The following is an 18,819-nucleotide window of genomic DNA, read 5'->3' as shown; positions in this document are numbered from 1 at the left end:
TTGGTCAATCTTTACATCACCTATTGTCACCTTCACACCTGGACATGCTGCATACAATTCACCGGATGAATTGTTTGCCACTTTTACCATCCAACCATGATCTGTGTCCATTGGCCATTTGCACTTATTGTAGAGACTCTTTGACATTATGTTTATTTCTGAACCATGGTCAATCAAGGCAACAAATGGCTCTTCAAGATCACCTACCTTGACCAAAGTTTCTGTAGTAGCCCTTGCCCAATGACTTCGTAAATAGTAACTCCTAGGAATATCTTCAACTTCTTCATCATCATTTGAGAAATGCACTTGCTTCACTCTCCCACTAGATTGGTAGCATCCTACCATAGCTCCATCATTCTCCTTATTTTGCAGTTGCATCCCTTGTGTCTTCGAGGTTTCCCCTTCAACCTGTGGACGAGAAACTTCAGCAAGGGTTTGCCTCTTCCTCTTGATGATGTCAATGATCTCCTCATGGAATTCACGCTTTGCAATGCTAAGAACTTCTCCCAGAGTAAACTCAATCTTGCTATTCAAGATCCTTTCCTCCAAGACTTTCTTTAAATCTGTAGCAACCTCAATATCAGATTGTAGTTTATAAGTTGGGCCTTTTGTCTTACCTTTCGTTGGCTCTTTCTTCTTTCCTGTTGTAGACTCCTCCATGAGTACTTCAGGTGGAGATGCTCCTTGTGTTGAGGGTGTTTGAGAAGGTCCCCCACTTCTAGAAGCTCTTTTTGATGGTCCTTCATCAGCATTCTCACGTATGCGCTTCTCTTCTACAATTGCCTCGTTTTGTTGGCATTTTGTAATGTACGCATGCACTGAAAATGAGTCCACTGGATCATTCCATCCTGTTTCTAGACGTATGCAATCACCTGCTTCATGTAGAATCTCTTTTGTAAGCTTTCCCTTTTTAGCTAATTGCATGACATTAGGCCAAATTTGACCATGATGGTCACTCACCTCTTCATCAAAAAAATGCTCAATTTTTACTCCATAAGTAGCTGCCTCAACTGAAGAGGTGGCATGCTTAGTTGCCATATCTTCAACTAAGGTTTTCATTCCCCCCTTCCCAAAGTTAGTTCTCAAGGGTAGACCTATCTCTCTTAAGTGGATTTTACCATCCTTAAAAAAGACAACATCTTTTGACAAAGCATCACTAAAATCATCACAATCCCTTCTTACATGGTCTGTACTATCACACCAAATACATCTATTAACAAACCCTTCTTTGGGCTATTGTCTTTGCCTAGGAAGTGGCCCTGATGGTTGGCCTTTTTCTTCAAGCTTTGCAAACTTCACCTTCAAGTCACGCATTCCCTTCACAAGCTCATCTAGCATGGACTCATCAAACTTAGGAGCGATAAAAGTAGGCTTTACCATTTTATCAGAAGTTGAGGTGGAAGGACTTGTAGTGTTTACTACCATCTTGTCCCTTCTTCTTTGTTGTTTGGCAAGCAGTGAGACAGCACCTTCAACCTCATTCCAGTCGGTCTCTAGTCCTTGCTCAGCATCTTTATCTTCAAGAAGAAGCTCCAAATTTTCTTGAAACTCTTTACCTGCAGCTTGTAAGAAAAGATCTGTCTTCTCTGCATCTAGTGTGGCCCTTTCTGTCCTAGTGAGTTGTGCATAGCGCCGCTCAAATTCCCTAAGTAGCTCTGTTATTGATAGTCCTTGCTTTGGCTTGACTACCCATTCTAAGAATGTCCTTTTGGTCACTCTCTCCGAGTCCTCCATGAAATATTCCTCCTTTAAAGCTACTTTGAGTTCTTTCCAATTTCTCCCATGCCCATATTTAATTGCCCTAACATGCTCCCTAATTTCTGGAGCAACAACTAGCTCAAAGCTTTGAATCATCTCACCTTCTGACACGCGATGCAGCTCCATCTCCTTCACATACTCCCGTAAGTATTTGGTTACATCTTTGCCATTGAACTGATCCATTTTGTTGACGACCGCTTGTATGGCCTTTGTTGCTGAAATCTCCCTTCTTTCAGTAGCATGTTGTTGTTTCATGAACATTGCAAATGCTTGAAACATTTGCATTGTTGTTGGGTCAAAATGCATACCCTGTTGCTCAACATGATCACCCATGGTTACCCACAAACTCTCACCCTGGAAGTTTCGCGTCAGGTTCACCAAAAATATGTCGAGAAATTTCCACGTAACCACAAATTAAGAAAACAAGTGTTTGTCGACACTTTCCACAATCCCATTGCAGCAGAATCTAGGAGTAGGGTAAGTAGAATTCGAGGTGGGATCTCAGAACATTGCTCTCTGCAGAAGAATCAATTGTGAGTTTTTTATGTGAAGCTGCAAAATTTCAGGTCTACAACTTGAAACGGCACCAAAAGACTGTCAACCGGTAAATCCGGCTAGAGATTATGCTTTAAAAGTTGTATAACCATTGGATAAGCCCAAGGACGCATTTGAGGAAAATTTTCAAGAGTTTGCAAAAACGCAGATTATTTACTTTTTCTTGACATTTTAGGCCAAATTAAGTTCTGACTTGACTCAGAGGCATAAAATAGATCATAAAAAGACTGTCCACTGAAAAAGTTGATAAAAGTGCTCATTTCAAGCCAAAAATAAATAATTGCGATTATTTACTTTCAGCTCAAAAGTGAGCAAGGTTGATACCAGAGACTCTATGCATGTGTACAAACAACTTTTGTAAAGGCCCATAGAATTTGGATCACCAAACTGACCAAAACCTTGGTGAAAATTGAAATATGTCCTAATTGTCGAGAACTTGAGTGTGACTTGGGAAAATTTTGTTCAAACTTAGTGAAACTTGACTCAGAGGCTTATATTGAAGTGTTGAACAAGTGTACATGCTTTGTTTAAAACAAAGGTGCAAATTTTTGAGAAAAATAAATAAGAACGATTATTTACTTTTGTCCCATTTTTTCAAACTTTTTTTACCAACCCATCATAATACTAGTTTAAGCATGTTATAGTAAGCCCACAAACCAAATTTGGTAAGATTTAGATCATTGGAGTAAAAATTGTGGCCAAATTTGTAAAGTCGGTCTACAGACACAAAACTGTTGACCATTTGAATAGGGATTATCCAAACTTGATGAAACTTGGCTAGGGAGCTTAAGTTGAGCTGCTTAACCATTCTGTGTCAGCATTGTGGCAAAAAGTTGCATAAAAATATCAGAAGTAAATAATCGCAATTATTTACTTCTACTACAAAATTAGACATTTTTGCACATTTGAGTATACCACAAGGTCAAGCATATCAAGTAGATCACACAAATCAAATTTGATAGAATTTGGATCACAAAAGTGAGACTCAAAAGAGATTCTAGAAAACGGAGTCTGCGGATAACTTGAATAAAAGACCTTAACAAGTTGAATAATTGGTAAAACAAGACAAAAAGTGTAAAAAATAGAGAAAAGTAAATAATCATGATAATCTACTTCTGATACACAGAGATAGAATTTTGGACTTTTGAGCTTGTACAGTGTTAGAACAACATAATACAAGACCACCGGTCAATTTTGAGTTCAATCGGATCAAAATTAGTACATGTTCACTCAGTTTCTAGGTTGTAGATTAGTCCTCTGGATTTTTGCAAAAATAGAATCTGAAAGTCTCAATTGTTGACTCACTTAGCTCAAATTGAAGTGATATACATAGACTAGTACAATATTTAGCCAAAAATTGTACAGTCCTTGTGAAAGAATAGTTAATTTGATTAACACTGATACAAGAATTAGGTTTGCAGACAAGGAATTGAAAGCTTGATAAGAGTTGTAATCAAGTTAAGCGGAAGAAACTGATAACAAGTCAATCCGATAGTAAGTACTCCATCCAAGGCTTCACGAGTCTACATGAACCTTAGATCTGGTCATATACTAGCAAACCAAGGCATATTTGGAAACACCGCTAGTAGAGTATCCACCAAAGAGAGTGTGAATCAAGGTGATCACTTGGACACTATCTTTGAAGAAGTCTCAGACACTTTTTTAGAATCAACATCTGAAATGTCTTCCTATTCAACTCATTCAGGAACCGGAACGACAGTGTGGTATAAGCACATACTCACATTTCATACGACTAATGGCCATGGAGCTCAGGTTTACCTGGATCCTAATGAAGAGTATGCCATTCGCATTGATGACCATGACATAGAGTTTGAAGAGAAATTAAGGGCAAACAAACAAAGAAAAATGTACATGGATAAAAACGGAACTCGGTATTTGCAACTTGAAAACCTTGATGTGATAGAAAAATGGGTGTTAGAAGTAAATACCATAATTCCATATATGGCAGCAAAAGAAGGACCGTCAACTTTAGAATGTGAGGAATACGATCAAGTTGATTTGAAGCCTTTGAAACGGTGTCGAGAAATTTGCGGTCTTGCCAGGAAAGCACCGGGCTTATGGCTGTGAGAATTTGTGAGAGAACTCGACAAAAACTATATGAAGGAGTTAAACCATAGATGCGATGAAGACTAGGGTTTGGAAAGAAGTACAATCAAAGAAGCCCACCTATTCTCTCTTGCACTCACACGCACAAAGAAAGAACACAAAAGAAAATGTCAAAATAACAGAAAGATGAAAACATCAAGGCTATGGTCATATCGTATCATGGGTAATATGAAAGGGTTAACAGATGAGTTAATGGCATTCAATCTTGGCTGGCCAAATAGGCTACGAATTGTTCTTTGGAATTGTAGTTTTGTGCTTACCATAATATATATATTTTGTCTAGTGATTGGGATTAATTGTGTGTACGAATCCTCTTGGTTCATAGCAAGATAACTACGCTTATGTCAAAAGAAAAGTTATAGTCTATGAGAGGTAGTATGATGGGATCCGGTGATAGAAGTATTTCATTGAGCCTTTCTGGGCCAAAGAGAAACACTATACGTTGTTGAAAGTGTATTTTACGGCTAATCCATACGTTAATTCTAATAGATCGTACAGAGTGAAAGCGATAAAAATTATCATCATGTGGGTTATTGATCTAGGATAGTATGTGAGATATGTAGATATGAGAGAAGAGAAGAGATGAGAAGTTTCCCTCCCAAGCCCTGTTCTTGCCCGTAGGCAATAAGGATACTGCGGGGAGAGATGTACCTGTAGCAAGGAGAACCTAAAATTTGTAGAGAGGATGAATTACTAAGAGTGAAAGAGATAGATTTGGTTAAAGAGATGAGATTATATATATATATATATATATGTTGGATTAGAGATGAAAAAGAAAACAACAAGAAATCAAGAAAACATCAATGTAGAACACATCTTACTTGACAAACCCTTCGGCACCATTATTGATGGAGAGAGAAGAAGAGGGGAGAATTCAACGTTGATTGATACGCCAAGTACAACACCTTCTTTGATTAGAGTTGATCTTCCAAGGATAGCATACAAGAATGGCTAGTCTTCCTCTAGGAGAAAGTGTAGGCTTGGGCTTATGTTAATGGGGCTAAGTACAATTAGGCATTACTACTCACTCCCTCAAGAATTCCTCTCATCAATGGTTTGAATGCTTGAGTTCCTTTTCAAGGAAGAAGAGGTCCCCTTTTATAGGTGAAGGGAACCCCCAAGGGTTTACACAAGAAGAGAGGAGCCAGTGTGAACAGGAATTAGAAAAGTTGGAAATGAGCTGCCCCTGCATGATGTGGGCAAACTGGGTCCAGTATTTTGATCATATCTCCTCAACCATGGCTCCAAATAAAAAAGTAAAAATATGGGCAAAAACTTCAGCTCATTAACTACGATTTTCATTTTAAAATCGTTTTCCAATTCGGATTGGAACCTTGTGTAAAAAATTCATCAAAATAGGGTCCATTTATGGCAGCAAAAGTCTTCATATGGTCTCCTTAGCTTAGACTTTCATTTAATTCCAAAGGACACCTCATGCCATATGAAAGCATGACATTGCTCCTTGACAAAGTTTTGTAATCATGCTTGCAATAATGCATTAAAATAAGTGTATCTTTGAAATCATGCCACCTAGTGTCCCACTAGGATTTGATTCTCTCCTAGTAGCTATTTAAAAAGAAATATAAGAAAAGTATAAAAAAATACATAGAATATATATATATTGGAGTTTACCCTAGATATAGGATCTAGCTAGGGTGTGAGATGATAATGAAATAGTAGAAATAAAGAATCAATGCTTTTTGCCCCAAGTTAAAGAGGCGGAGCTATTGATGTTTTTCCCATAGTATTTTCTGATGGTAAAGTAAGGATATGTTACCCTTGAGAAAAATAATAGGATGAGATAGAAGGCTTATTATTATACTTAAATATGCATATGTACACTATAGGAAATATAATTATGTATGTAAAAAAATACAAGATAGATCTTGTAGCATGCGTTCCCACTATGTACGTGTCATAGCACGACAACGGCTTAGCACGAATAATCCTAGGATCGGAGTCTATTGTTGGGAGGATAGAAACGTCAAAGATTTTCTATAGACTTCTCTTGCCAAATCAAGACAGTTAAGACTCATGAAGATCATCTATATCTTCAAAGTCAAAGACAAGGGTTCAACATATCTATTAGCCTACGCATTTAAGGATTGTTATAACAATAACTTTATTATGATGAGTCTTGAGGAGGTAGAACAAACCAAATACCAAGGGTACTCCATAAGATGTTGGATATTGAGCCAAGGATCGGAAACTATTCCAAAAGAGGAACCCCACGAGAGATCATTTGGGAGAAATGTTAAAAAACCCAAACCTACCTCATCACAAAGAAAACCGTGTGGCACTAAAGCCATTCCAGGGCTACATGAGTCAGTATTTTCAACAGATTGGTTTGAAGGACTTGAGACAGGACCATGAGACCTGGGAGTTGAACCAAATAGACGTATCAGACCAGCTGATTTTCAAAAATGGATTAGAAAATATAGTGGATCTGGGGATCCATATGACCACTTAGCAAGCTTTAAGCAAGTGCGAAGAGCAGAACGCATATTTGATTTCCTTACTCAATTTGAGGGATTTGGAATTTCATTAGAAGAAAAATCACTGACATGGTTCCAAAACATTCCACCAAGGTCAATCATGGACTTAAATACATTAGCTCAAGGATTTATAGCTGCATGTTCCAAAATGGGGATCAAGCAGCATAATACGGTAGCTCAAATCTATAGCTGCAAACAAAAACAAGGTGAGTCTGTTAGGAATTGTGCAACTAGAATGAAAGCAATACATTGCAAGATACCCAGAACTAGAAATACCCACAGAAGAAAGATTAGTATCATTGTTTCTAGAGGGACTGCTAAACAAAGAACCATGCTATATTGTATAGCAAGAAACATATGACCCTAGAAGAGTGTGTATCAAATGCCATTGACTTGGGAGAAAAAATTGTGATATTTTCAATGAAGAATATGTCCCTAAGGATAATCATAGTGAGAAAACAACATCCACCAAACCAGCACAAGTGAGAACGGCTATTGCAGCACCCCTTACAACCATAGAAGACATGCTCAAAAGGATGAATGAAATGATGAATAACATGCAAAAAGCACCTATGAGGGGACCAGGGCAAGGGATACCTTAACAGGGACAATCAATTAGGCCACAAAAATGATATGCAATTGAAGATAAATGGACCAATCATGAGACCAATGAGTAATATTATCAACCAAAGTATGATGGGAATGTTCATTGTTCAATATGTGCCTATTATGAGGCCACAAGGACAACCCATGTACATATACAACCTAATATGACCCCAGCTCAAAGACCACCAATGGGTATGGAAAGACCTCAACTCGTGTGGATTAACAACCTCCATATCTTGGATATAATGCAGTGCCAATAAAGTACATGCATCTTTAGGGAATCATAGATGAACAAGCACTTGTGCCTGTTACACCCTATGTTGAGCCTAGTCCATCTTCATTAATGGTAGAAGGAGAGTGGTATAATTCACATCCACCACCAATGGAAGAAATTGCAACTTATACACACCGATGTACTATTATGTAGCTAATCAAGGTGTTAGACCTCCAATGGTAAGACCCATGATAAAGCCAAGAATTGGAAACTGTCATAACTATGGTGCAGATGATCACTGCGAAAATAAATTCCCAGAGCCTAACAAGAACATTAAGCCAGTTGAAGCTTTTTGTATAAAATGTTGCAAAAAGGGAGAAAACTTCCCTAAAGATTGTCCAAAAAATCCTTCAAACAAGGACAAAACAGTCCGAGTCATACCTAGTAGCTCATCAAAGAGTGAACCTTTTGTTCCAATCAAGGTAATCACTAGAGCCCATGCTAAGAAAAAGAAACATAACTCCTCTGATGACTCAAAGAATACTAAAATTTCTCTCAAAAAACCAAGAGAAGAAGAAGCCAAAGGTAGGAGATAAGAAAACAGAAACAAAGGAGTGAAATTGAGGAGAAAGCCAAGAAACTATTTCAAGAAAAAGTGAAAGAAACTGGAAGTGAAATCAAAGAAACCACGGTGAAATCTGGAGGATCAATTTTGATAGAAAAAATTTTGGAGCCAATCAATGCAGCCTTGGAAGCTTACCAAGCGGGACTTAAAGCAGGCCAAAACATGGAAAACAAATGGATAAACTATCCTTCTCCATATATGGAAGCAACTAAGCTTGAAGCTTATCAAATTTTGGTAAAAATTACTCAAGAGATGCTGGAAAAACAAAAACCCAAGCTCGAGAGTATAGCAAAACCTAAGGAGCTTGTGGTAGGAACCAGTAAAGAGAAATCTGAAGTGGTGATAGAACCCCACCTTGAAACTAAAAAGCTAGAACTCATAGTGCCTGACAGTGAAGATGCTTTAGATGGAATACCTTTCATGGAAGAAGACTGGCCAGGACACTTTTGGAAAACAATTAGAGAGATTAATGATGGGAGCTTAACTTTGAAGTCAACTCCTATAGAAGAAGTTTGGTTAGACAATCTACCTCCTGATATGGACATGGATGTACAATCCTTGTATGGGGATTGCATCTCTATAGCTTCAGGACTGTCTAAACCAATGACTCTGAAAACACTACCCTCTTACTTGGGAGACAACGAAGACAAATCCATAGTGTGTAAAACCACTCAGATAAAAAGAGCGGAATAGACCCTAGAGGTAGACAACATGCATTCAATCATGTCTATACCCATTCAATGCACTCCTACCTTAGGAGAACTGTTAAAAATAAGACCATATGTATGGAATGATCTACAAAAAACTCTAGAGAAGGTGGGGATAACAAGTCTAATCGCAAAATTTTTGGGAAAATTCACTACAAGAGGGACTTCATATTAGCGACGCTCGCAGTGCGACGCTCAAAAGTGAAAACCCACGGCGTCGCTATGGGCGTCGCTAAGTTGCAAGTAAACTAGCGACACTCATAGAGAAGCCCATAGTGACGCCTATAGCGACACCGACAGGGGTAAAAAAATTACCGAGAGCGTCCGAAAACTCAGATCTCAGATCTGAGTTTTTGACGCTCAAGCAAGAAAACGTAACCTGCGCTCTCTCTCTCTCTCTCTCTCTCTCTCTCTCTCTCTCTCTCTTTCTTCTCCACACACACACACACACACACACACGAGGAGTGGAAGGAGAGCCAGGTATGCTCCTTCCCTCTCCTCTCTCTCATGTTCCCTTCCCCTCTTTCTCTCTCTCCCCCCCTCTCTCTCTCTCTCACACACACACATTGTGTTTTTGAGAGAGAGAGAGAGAGAGAGAGAGAGCACATGCATAAACAAAACACACACACACACACACACGCATGCATAAACAAAGAATGCATACACACACACATTGAGAGAGGAAAAGAGAGAGAGAGAGAGAGAGAAGAAGAAGAACAACAAGAACAAGAAGAGAGTTTTAACGTCGTAGGAAACTATCCCAAGAGACCTTAAAGATCTAGACAACGAGGACTTGAACTCAAGACCTCTTATTCAAGAGGGAAATGGCATAACCAATCTACCACACTTGGGTGATAGAAAGGTTATACCATTTTCCTCCTTTTATTGGCGCACACACACACCCACACACACACACACCAGAGAAGAAGAGATTTTTAACGTCGTAGGAAACTATCCCAAGAGACCTCAAAGATCTAGCCGATGAGGAGTTGAACTCAAGACCTGTTATTCAAGAGGAAAACGGCATAACCAATCTACCACACTTGGGTGATAGAAAGGCTATACCATTTTCCTCTTTTTATTGGCACACACATACACACCCACACCCACACACCCAAGAAGAAGAAAGTTTTAACGTCATAAGAAACTATCCCAAGAGACCTTAAAGATCTAGTCGATGAGGAGTTGAACCCAAGACTTGTTATTCAAGAGGGAAATGGCATAGCCAATCTACCACACTTGGGTGATAGAAAGGTTATACCATTTTCCTCTTTTTATCGTTTAAGATTAGGCTAGATTTAGATTTACGTTAGATTAGATTTAAATTTATTTAGGTTAGATTAGATTAGATTTAGGTTTATTTTGAGTTACATTTACGTTAGATTAGTTTAGGTTTATTTACGCGTGGTAGATTTAGATTTACGTTAGATTAAATTAAATTTAGGTTTATTTTGAGTTTACGATTAAATTAGATCTAGATTTATGTTTGATGGACCATGCGGACCAGCAATTCCACGACAATCTAGAGGTGGTGGTTGTTGTGGCGAGGAGCACTTCGTTCCTGGAGCTCATGTGTTGCAGACTCCCTAGGACACACTGAGGAGTGTCCCTGCTTGTGAGACTGCTCAGACTACACCGAAGGATTATACTGCCTACGCGTTTGAGAGTGGTGTCCCGACCACTGCGTCAGAGATGCTGAGGAGTGACCCGAACATTGCATCGGGGTTGCAAGGGGGGCCTGGACGATGAGCATTAACCGGACAAGGTTTCTATAGTTCACGGGAGGGACATGCCAAAGGGATACGCCTACCTCATCAATCGTATGTCCGATGAGATCATTATGACCCATGAGGGGAAGTAGGTGATGGGCCGCATACGGCAGTTGTGTAGACAGGTTTTCTGACACACTGTAGTCTATCATGGTCTCTTGGAGGGCTCAGGATAAAGCCTCCAAGGATTATCTTATTGCTACGCTTCATCAGGAGTTTCCAGTTCCCTCTCTAGAGAATACATTTGACGATGCTTGGATGAGGAGACGCATGCGCGACTACATGAAGCATCGGAGGTCAGATGCACAGATGCCAGACATGACTGGCTTGAAAGAGAGGAGTGGCTCATGGATTGACGAGGTGGAGAGGTGAGATTATTAAACTTTTGTATTGAAGTATTTGTATATGTGATGCCTATTCACATCTACGCAGCTAGTAGCCCCATTCGTATGTCTTTTACCCTTCAATGCAGCGAATCACCACATGTTCAACTAGGTTAGATTTAAGATTAGATTTTGCATTGTGTTTTTATATTAGAGTCTACCTTCGAGATTACGGTAAAAAAATTAGAGTTAGACGAACGGTGAAAAGATCTACTGTGCAAAGATCTTAAGATGTTGTGAAATGCCACAGCTAGAGAAGAGGCAAAGGGGTTTTGTCCACTACATGCACTATCATGTAGACGTGGGTGTGTAGATTTCTTGTACCCGCAAATATAGGCATTGACCAATAAAGACAAGATTATAACCCGGTGGTTCTGATCTCTGTGCACCTTTAGACCCGAGGGTGTGCGGGGATTGGACATGACTAGAGAATGTGAGGTAGTTTACAGTGTGAACAAAGAGAGAGAGAGAGAGAGAGAGAGAGAGAGATAAAAGATGAAGAATGCCAATAGAAGAATAAATTTGTTGTCCAGGTTATAAGGTTTTACCCTCATTATGAGTAGTGACGAGGATGTGGGGCCGTTCAACCGAAACACCTATCTCTCAACGAGGATCTTATGTCCTTGTAATCAATGCAAGCATGCTGTGCGATGGACAAGACACGTTTCTTTGCAGCACGTTCGTGAATTTGGCGAGTTCAATCTATCTATTATAGATCGAGTTGTTGCCAATTATAACTCGTTGGACTCTGACGATGGCCAACAGGCAACAATCTTGCAACCCAATAGATGTGTTCGTCGCAGGCACTTTGGTCAAGCATCATATGTGAGGCCACAAGATGTACCCATAGATGATGAGCGATGTCTGGGATTGTCATGTGCAATCTAGGTGTTGAGAAGAAGATGATGGAAGACATTAGGAAGAGACTGGGGTCTAGGAGGGCCTCTTTATTTGCCATGAGATTATGGAGGTGATTAACATTTTGACGAATAGATATATACCATGTGTGCAAGAATGGTGTGTGTGTAAAAGAGGTGTAAGGATGGTCAAAGGATGCACTTTCCCCCCCAAAAAGGGGGTGGATAACTTTATGATTTTCGACCTTCCATAACTCCTACATATGATCTCCGATTTGAGCGGAGATTATAGATCTAGAATCTACACGCCGAGCTTTTTCCATAGGTATGCTACATGATATACTTTTGGCCACTAGATTTTAAATTTTATTTTGGGGGGAAAATTTGAATTCAAATAAACCAGCCGTTTTGCCTATTTGAATTCAAAAGCCTTTGATTGCTTTCTTAATCCTAAAGGTTTGAATCCCTTAAACTGCCAAATAAAGAGGCCCTCCTAGACTCCATTCTCTTCCTAATATCTAGAGGCTAAAATCAACCGATTTTGCATGCTTCACAATCCAGTGATGCAAAAGTGGATTTCACAATATGAGGATGCAAAGCAAGAGCAACAAAGGGCACAAATCAAGTGGAGACGGGGAAGACGACCACCGATGCACTATGCGACGGGTGTGGAGAGCCTACCAACATTCATGAGCTTAAGATGGTTGCACAACCTATTGAAAAGCGCACAACATTGCAGTGAAGAAGTGACTGAGGAGGAGTGGGAGTACTCTCGAGGTTGCACGACCAAGGTAAGTTTGCAATGTACGACTAGTGACTTTCTAGATGTTTGAACGACCACTCATAATCTTTGTTGGTTGTAGTATAAGTCATACACAACAACATGGTGTAAAGGTCGACATTTTAGGGTGGAACGGATCGACAAAAAGCGTTTTACTCAAGATTGTGGAATCATGACAAAATTTGGATAGTCTAGTCGACGACGGTCCTCTGATGCAGATCCTATGGTGGTGGAAGTCACTTACTTTGGCACGCTACAAGAGATTTTGAGGATCGATTATAGAGAATTTTTTGTCGAATTGTTCGATGTGCAATGGTTCAAGATAATCATGGAGGGTCGCAACGCTACTGTGCATAGAGGAGAGTCTGGTTTTCTTGAGGTGGATTCAACTAAGAAATGGACTAACCTAAGAGACACTTTCGTACTACCCTAGCATTGTGAACAAGTAAGTATGTAAATAGGTAACATCCAATTTTAGAAGTTATGTGCTTGGAAGCTCTCATGTAAGTTATGTGGCTCTAGCAGGTGATATTTCATCTTACAAATTCTGCATCAAACTGGTGGTACGTCATAGAGGTAGCCCCTTGTAGTGCACGGACATATGAAGGCTACCATGTGCCAATCACAGCGGCATCAATGGAGGAGATCGGAGAAGATGTTCAGTCAGAAGCCGCTAAGGTGATGCCAGATGAGCATCAAGCTGCTACTCTCTATGGGGTGCATGCAGAGGATCTACAAAATGAAACGGAGGATGTCTGTTTAAACGGAGAGCTCTATATAGATATAGGAAGTTATACTGAGCTTTACGAGGATGAGAGAGAGACCTCTTAAAGCCATAAATATTGTATTTGAACAATCTAGCTCCGTTTTATAATGTATATTGTATTGACATGGCTTTCTATCCATTCTATCTAAATGCGTCATTGTCTACACAGGAATCCCTCCCCCTTTATGAGTCCCCTCTCTCTCTCTCTCTCTCTCTCTCTCTCTCTCTCTCTCTCTCTCTCTCTCTCTCTCTCTCTCTCTCTCTCTCTACTTGTCCATATTTTCTTCTTCGTTCATTCAATATTAAGTTTAAATGTTCGTGTGTTTAATGTAGGTATGGATGATGAGGAGTTTCTTTCTTCTTTGTCACCCCAGCAAAGAGAGTGGTACGTGGAGCGTCATCACTCTGGCACACCATCGCGCATTCCTACTCTGGCCGTGTCCCCCTCTGTTTCGGAGCATTCCGCGGGCTCCAAAGCTTCGGTGTCGACGAGACGATCTTCACACTCATCTTGTCGCCGACGCTCTAGTGGTGGCGATGGCGGTTGTTGTGGGGATGCCGCCGTCAATGCCTCGACACCGCCTCGTGTTCGATGAGGATCTTTACCCTCTCCTTCTTTGCCCGCCTCGACACCAGCCACGACATTGCCATCTACACCAGGTTTTGCACGGCTAACAGCCGTTCCTAGAGGCTACACACCACTAGCTACTCCTCCAAGAGTCAAACCAGTCGACACTCCTCACTTTGGGAGCCAAACTCCAGTGGAGACACCTGACGTTCGTACCCCCATCGGCACACCGCTAGAGATTCTTGTCGAGACACCCAGGTTCACGCATCACCGACGAGAGGGCTTGCATTACTCCATCGATTTCAACGGTGGCATCATCTTGGATGATGAAGGCAAGAAGGTGATCTTGCGCATGCGCGGTCTTTGCTCTCAGGTGTTTAGACGCTACATACTAAACACCTGGAGTGAAGTACCAAGTGATTTAAAAGACAGAGTCATCAGTATGCTTCATGACGAGTTTCCCATTCCAACACGGGATGACCGCTTCAATGAAGACATGATGAAGGTTTGAATGCACGAATACTGCAAACACAAGCGTTCCAAAGTGCAAAAAGCAATTAAGCATGGGTGGAACAGACCAGATTGTCTGGCCAAGGAAGATTGGAAGAATGTGAAGAAAGCAGCACGTGAGAATCCGACAAGTGGAAGCAACAAAAGGAGGTAGCCAGAGCGCGATTAGAGGCAGGGAGCTCGCACCACTTGGGGAGCGGCAGGTGGGCATCATTTGAGGCCGATTTTGTAAGTGTTTTTGCATTGCTCTTTAGGTTTGATAGTTTAGGGTTTAGGGGTTTTTAAATTCTAACATAATGGATTCTTTGTATGTTTTGACAGTGGTCGATGACACGACGTGACCCCACACCGTACGAGTGCGAGTACGCAGGCAAGAAGGGCTTAAACTCCCTGATGGACATTCTGAGTTCTCGTGGAGGCATGGTTAGTATTAGGGTTTACTCTTTTCTATTTGTTGTATTGTTTTATAAACGTCGCTATATGTTTATACTTAAACTGTCTTATTGTTTTTTTTGCAGAATCCGATAGATACGCCGCTTGGACACGATGAGACGTCTGATTAGACGACGTCAGTTTAGCCGTAGCTAGATAGCATTAGTTTCCTTTTGTCATAGCATATGTATCATGAGATGACGTTTATACGTCTTTTTGAAAACCATGTATATTTTTTCAATAATGACAATGGTGTTGTAACTATTACATTTGCAAAGTTTAACAATCAAGTGATTTTGCCTATGATGTGTACAATTGTCATTGACTTACTTTTATCAAAATTACTTTTGTCAATTTTATATCTTTATTCTGCAAATAATATTATGGATGATGGAGTTAATGGTTATATTATCTTGTGCTTGACTACTTTGGGTCTATATCTAAGCTTGCACTTTTTTTCAAAAGTGAATCAATTAATGAAACATTCAATATGGTTGATGGGTGAATGCCCTGCCACCAAATTTTTTTTCTCTTGGACGTCGTTATGACTGTCGCTATATAAGGTTCTTCAACGTCGCTATAAACGTCGCTATGATCGTCACTATAGGCATCGCTATATAGTGATGGCTATAGCGACGCATATTGCGACGATTATAGCGACGCTCATAGTGACGTTCTTGTATCGACGGTCTTAGCGACGGTCTTAAAGACGTCGGGGAGTATAAAAACCCAATGTATTTTCGTCGCTAACAGTGTCACTAGTGCACACAACCTCTTGTAGTGATTGAAACACGAATTGGATAACAAAGAGATTAGATTCGTCCCAATGAGAAAAGGAAGAATACTACAAGGGGGAAGAAGGAAACACAACCCTTCCAGTAAGACATAATGATATAGAAACCATGGCAATACTGGATAGTGATGCAAGTATAGCCATAGCCATGAAAGTAGTGTGGGAATCATGGGGAAAACCAGTCATTAGACAAACTCAAATGAAATTACATTTGGCTGATAGACACATCAAAAGACCCTTAAGACTGCTTGAAAAGTGATAGTTAATTGTGGTGGAATTGATTATCAACATACTTTTGCAATAGTGGACTTTGGAAAGAAACTCAATTATGAAATCATCTTCAGAAGATCTTTCATGTGACAAGTACAACTCATCTAGGATTGGGGAAACAACTACTTGTACTTGAAGCAAGTGGGATCAATAAAAAGAGTTAATCTAAAAGATCACACTTATAGAGATGTTATGAAAACGCCCATACAAGAATTTGACTCGGTCTCTTTGGCTGAAACAAAGCTTCCATCTTGGTTAAACAGAGACACACCTATTTGGATGTGTGGAGCCTAAAAAAATGGGAGGTTAAAACGAGAAGAATATATCTTAGAAAGGGATTGCATATATAGATGAAGCCTATATACCTGAACCCTTTTCGGAGCATTTGTTTGAGCCATTTGAGTAGACTCAAATTTTAGCAACAATGGATGTGTGTGTAAATACGTCTATACCTACTCAATTTTGCAATGAGGACAGCTATGACTTAATTCCCTTACAAATGATTTCAACCCTTCACATTGAAGACAAAATTCAAAAACCCAAGGACTTAATAAAAGTTAAACAAGTCTTTTTAGACCTCTACTTTAATGCAATAGATGAGTGAGAAGAACGTTCAGCTACCTCAGATGAATCTGGGTCGGAAAAAGAACATATGAGAGCTAAACTACTCATGAAAGGAGTGGAGGAAATGTTTTTTGACTTTCCAAACCAGAAACTGAGAAGACAAAAATTTTATAGAAGAAAAAGACACGAGGAACTTGAAATCTAAACCCATGCCATCAGTCTCTAGTAGAACACAGTTTCTAATGCAAATAGATGCACATGATTAACAAAATCACGGGTAGATATCCTTCAGATCAAAAGCAAGAAATATCAAAAACATCAAGAAAAACAAGAAAGGAAACTCAAGCAAAACCTAAATACCAGGATAAGGATTCAACCATGACACAAGTTGAACGAAAAAAGAAATATCAAGAGTTAAAGAAAGCTCTAAAGGAGATGTACACCATCGAGGAAGGTAAGGATGAAATGAGTGTTCCATCCCATTACAAGAAATATACTCTCCAAGATCGAAAGATCATAGTCAAACAATCTGTCAGGGAACTAAGAAAACAGGGTGAGTGCTACGAAGGACCTGAAAACACAAAAAAGATAGATCTGACCGGACTAGGAGAAGAACCTAGACCTGTCTACATTGCAAATGATCCGACGAAAGAGGAAGAAGAGATTTTGTTCAACTTACTGAAAGAATACCGAGATGTCTTTGCTTGGTCTTATAAGGATCTCGAGGGTGTTGATCCAAAAATCTGTCAGCATATCATACCTATGAGAGATGATGCAAAACCAAGCAGACAAAGGTCATATACTTACAATGAAACATTTGCCAGAAAGATCAAAGAAGAGATAGAAAAGCTCAAGGAAGCCGAATTCGTATATGAAATTGAACACACAGATTGGGTGTCTCCACTTGTGATAGTACCCAAGAAAAATGAAAAATTAAGGGTGTCTATCAATCTCAGGAAAGTGAATGCATCCACCATTAGAGACAACTTTCCTCTTCCAATCACTGAGCATGTTTTAGAACAAGTTGTAGAAAAAGAAGCTTACAACTTTTTAGATGGATTTTTGGGATACAATAAACTTTTGGTTGACCCCAAAGATCAACATAAAACTGTCTTTGCAACTGAATGGGATATTTTTGTCTATCGGGTTATGCCTTTTGGGTTAACTAATGCTCCTGCCACCTTTCAAAGATTGATGAGCCATGCTTTTAAAGAATATCTTTGGAATTTCTTGGAAGTATATATGGATGATCTATGTGTACATTCATCAATCCGGGATGATCATTTTGAACACCTCAAAAAGGTATTCAAAAAATGTAGACTTTATAGGATTTGCTTAAATCCTGAAAAGTGCACATTTATGGGCAGACAAGGAAAAATTATTAGACATATAGTGTCTAAAAATGGCATAGCTACTGATATTGATAAAATTTATGTTATTGTTGAATTGCCTAGACCAACAATAGTAAAAGGGGTTCAAGCTTTCATGGTTACAAACGATTCATTTACATGTACGCTATAATTGCAAAACCCATGTACAACTTAATTACACTCTTTGAATGGACTGATGAGTGTGACGAATCCTTCATGAAGCTAAAGCAAGCTCTCACTTTAGCCCCAATATTGAAAGCACCAGATTGGAATAAGATATTCCACATACATGTAGATGCTTCCAATTTTGCCATTGGGTGTATACTAGCTCAACCAGGAGACAGAAAATTTGATTTTCTTATTGCTTATGCTAGTAGACAATTGAATATGGTAGAGAAAAACAACCACCAAAAGGAAAGGATAAGGAATGATCTATGCTGTAAAAGAGTATAGACATTACCTATTAGCTAACAAAATTGTGTTCTTTGTGGACCACCAAGCCTTATTGTAACAAGCCTGCATGCAACACAAAAAGAATAGTGAGATGGTTCATTATTCTTTTGGAATTTGATTTCATTGTAGTTGTGAAAAAGGGCACCACTCACCAAAGAGCAGATCATTTATCAAGGATTATTTTAGGAGAACCACCAAAAGGGGCAGACGACGATC

The sequence above is a fragment of the Adiantum capillus-veneris genome, chromosome 3, assembly GCF_014529385.1.
Source record: "Adiantum capillus-veneris isolate H3 chromosome 3, ASM1452938v2, whole genome shotgun sequence".
Lineage (NCBI taxonomy): Eukaryota > Viridiplantae > Streptophyta > Polypodiopsida > Polypodiales > Pteridaceae > Adiantum > Adiantum capillus-veneris.
This window is presented reverse-complemented; position numbering follows the sequence as displayed.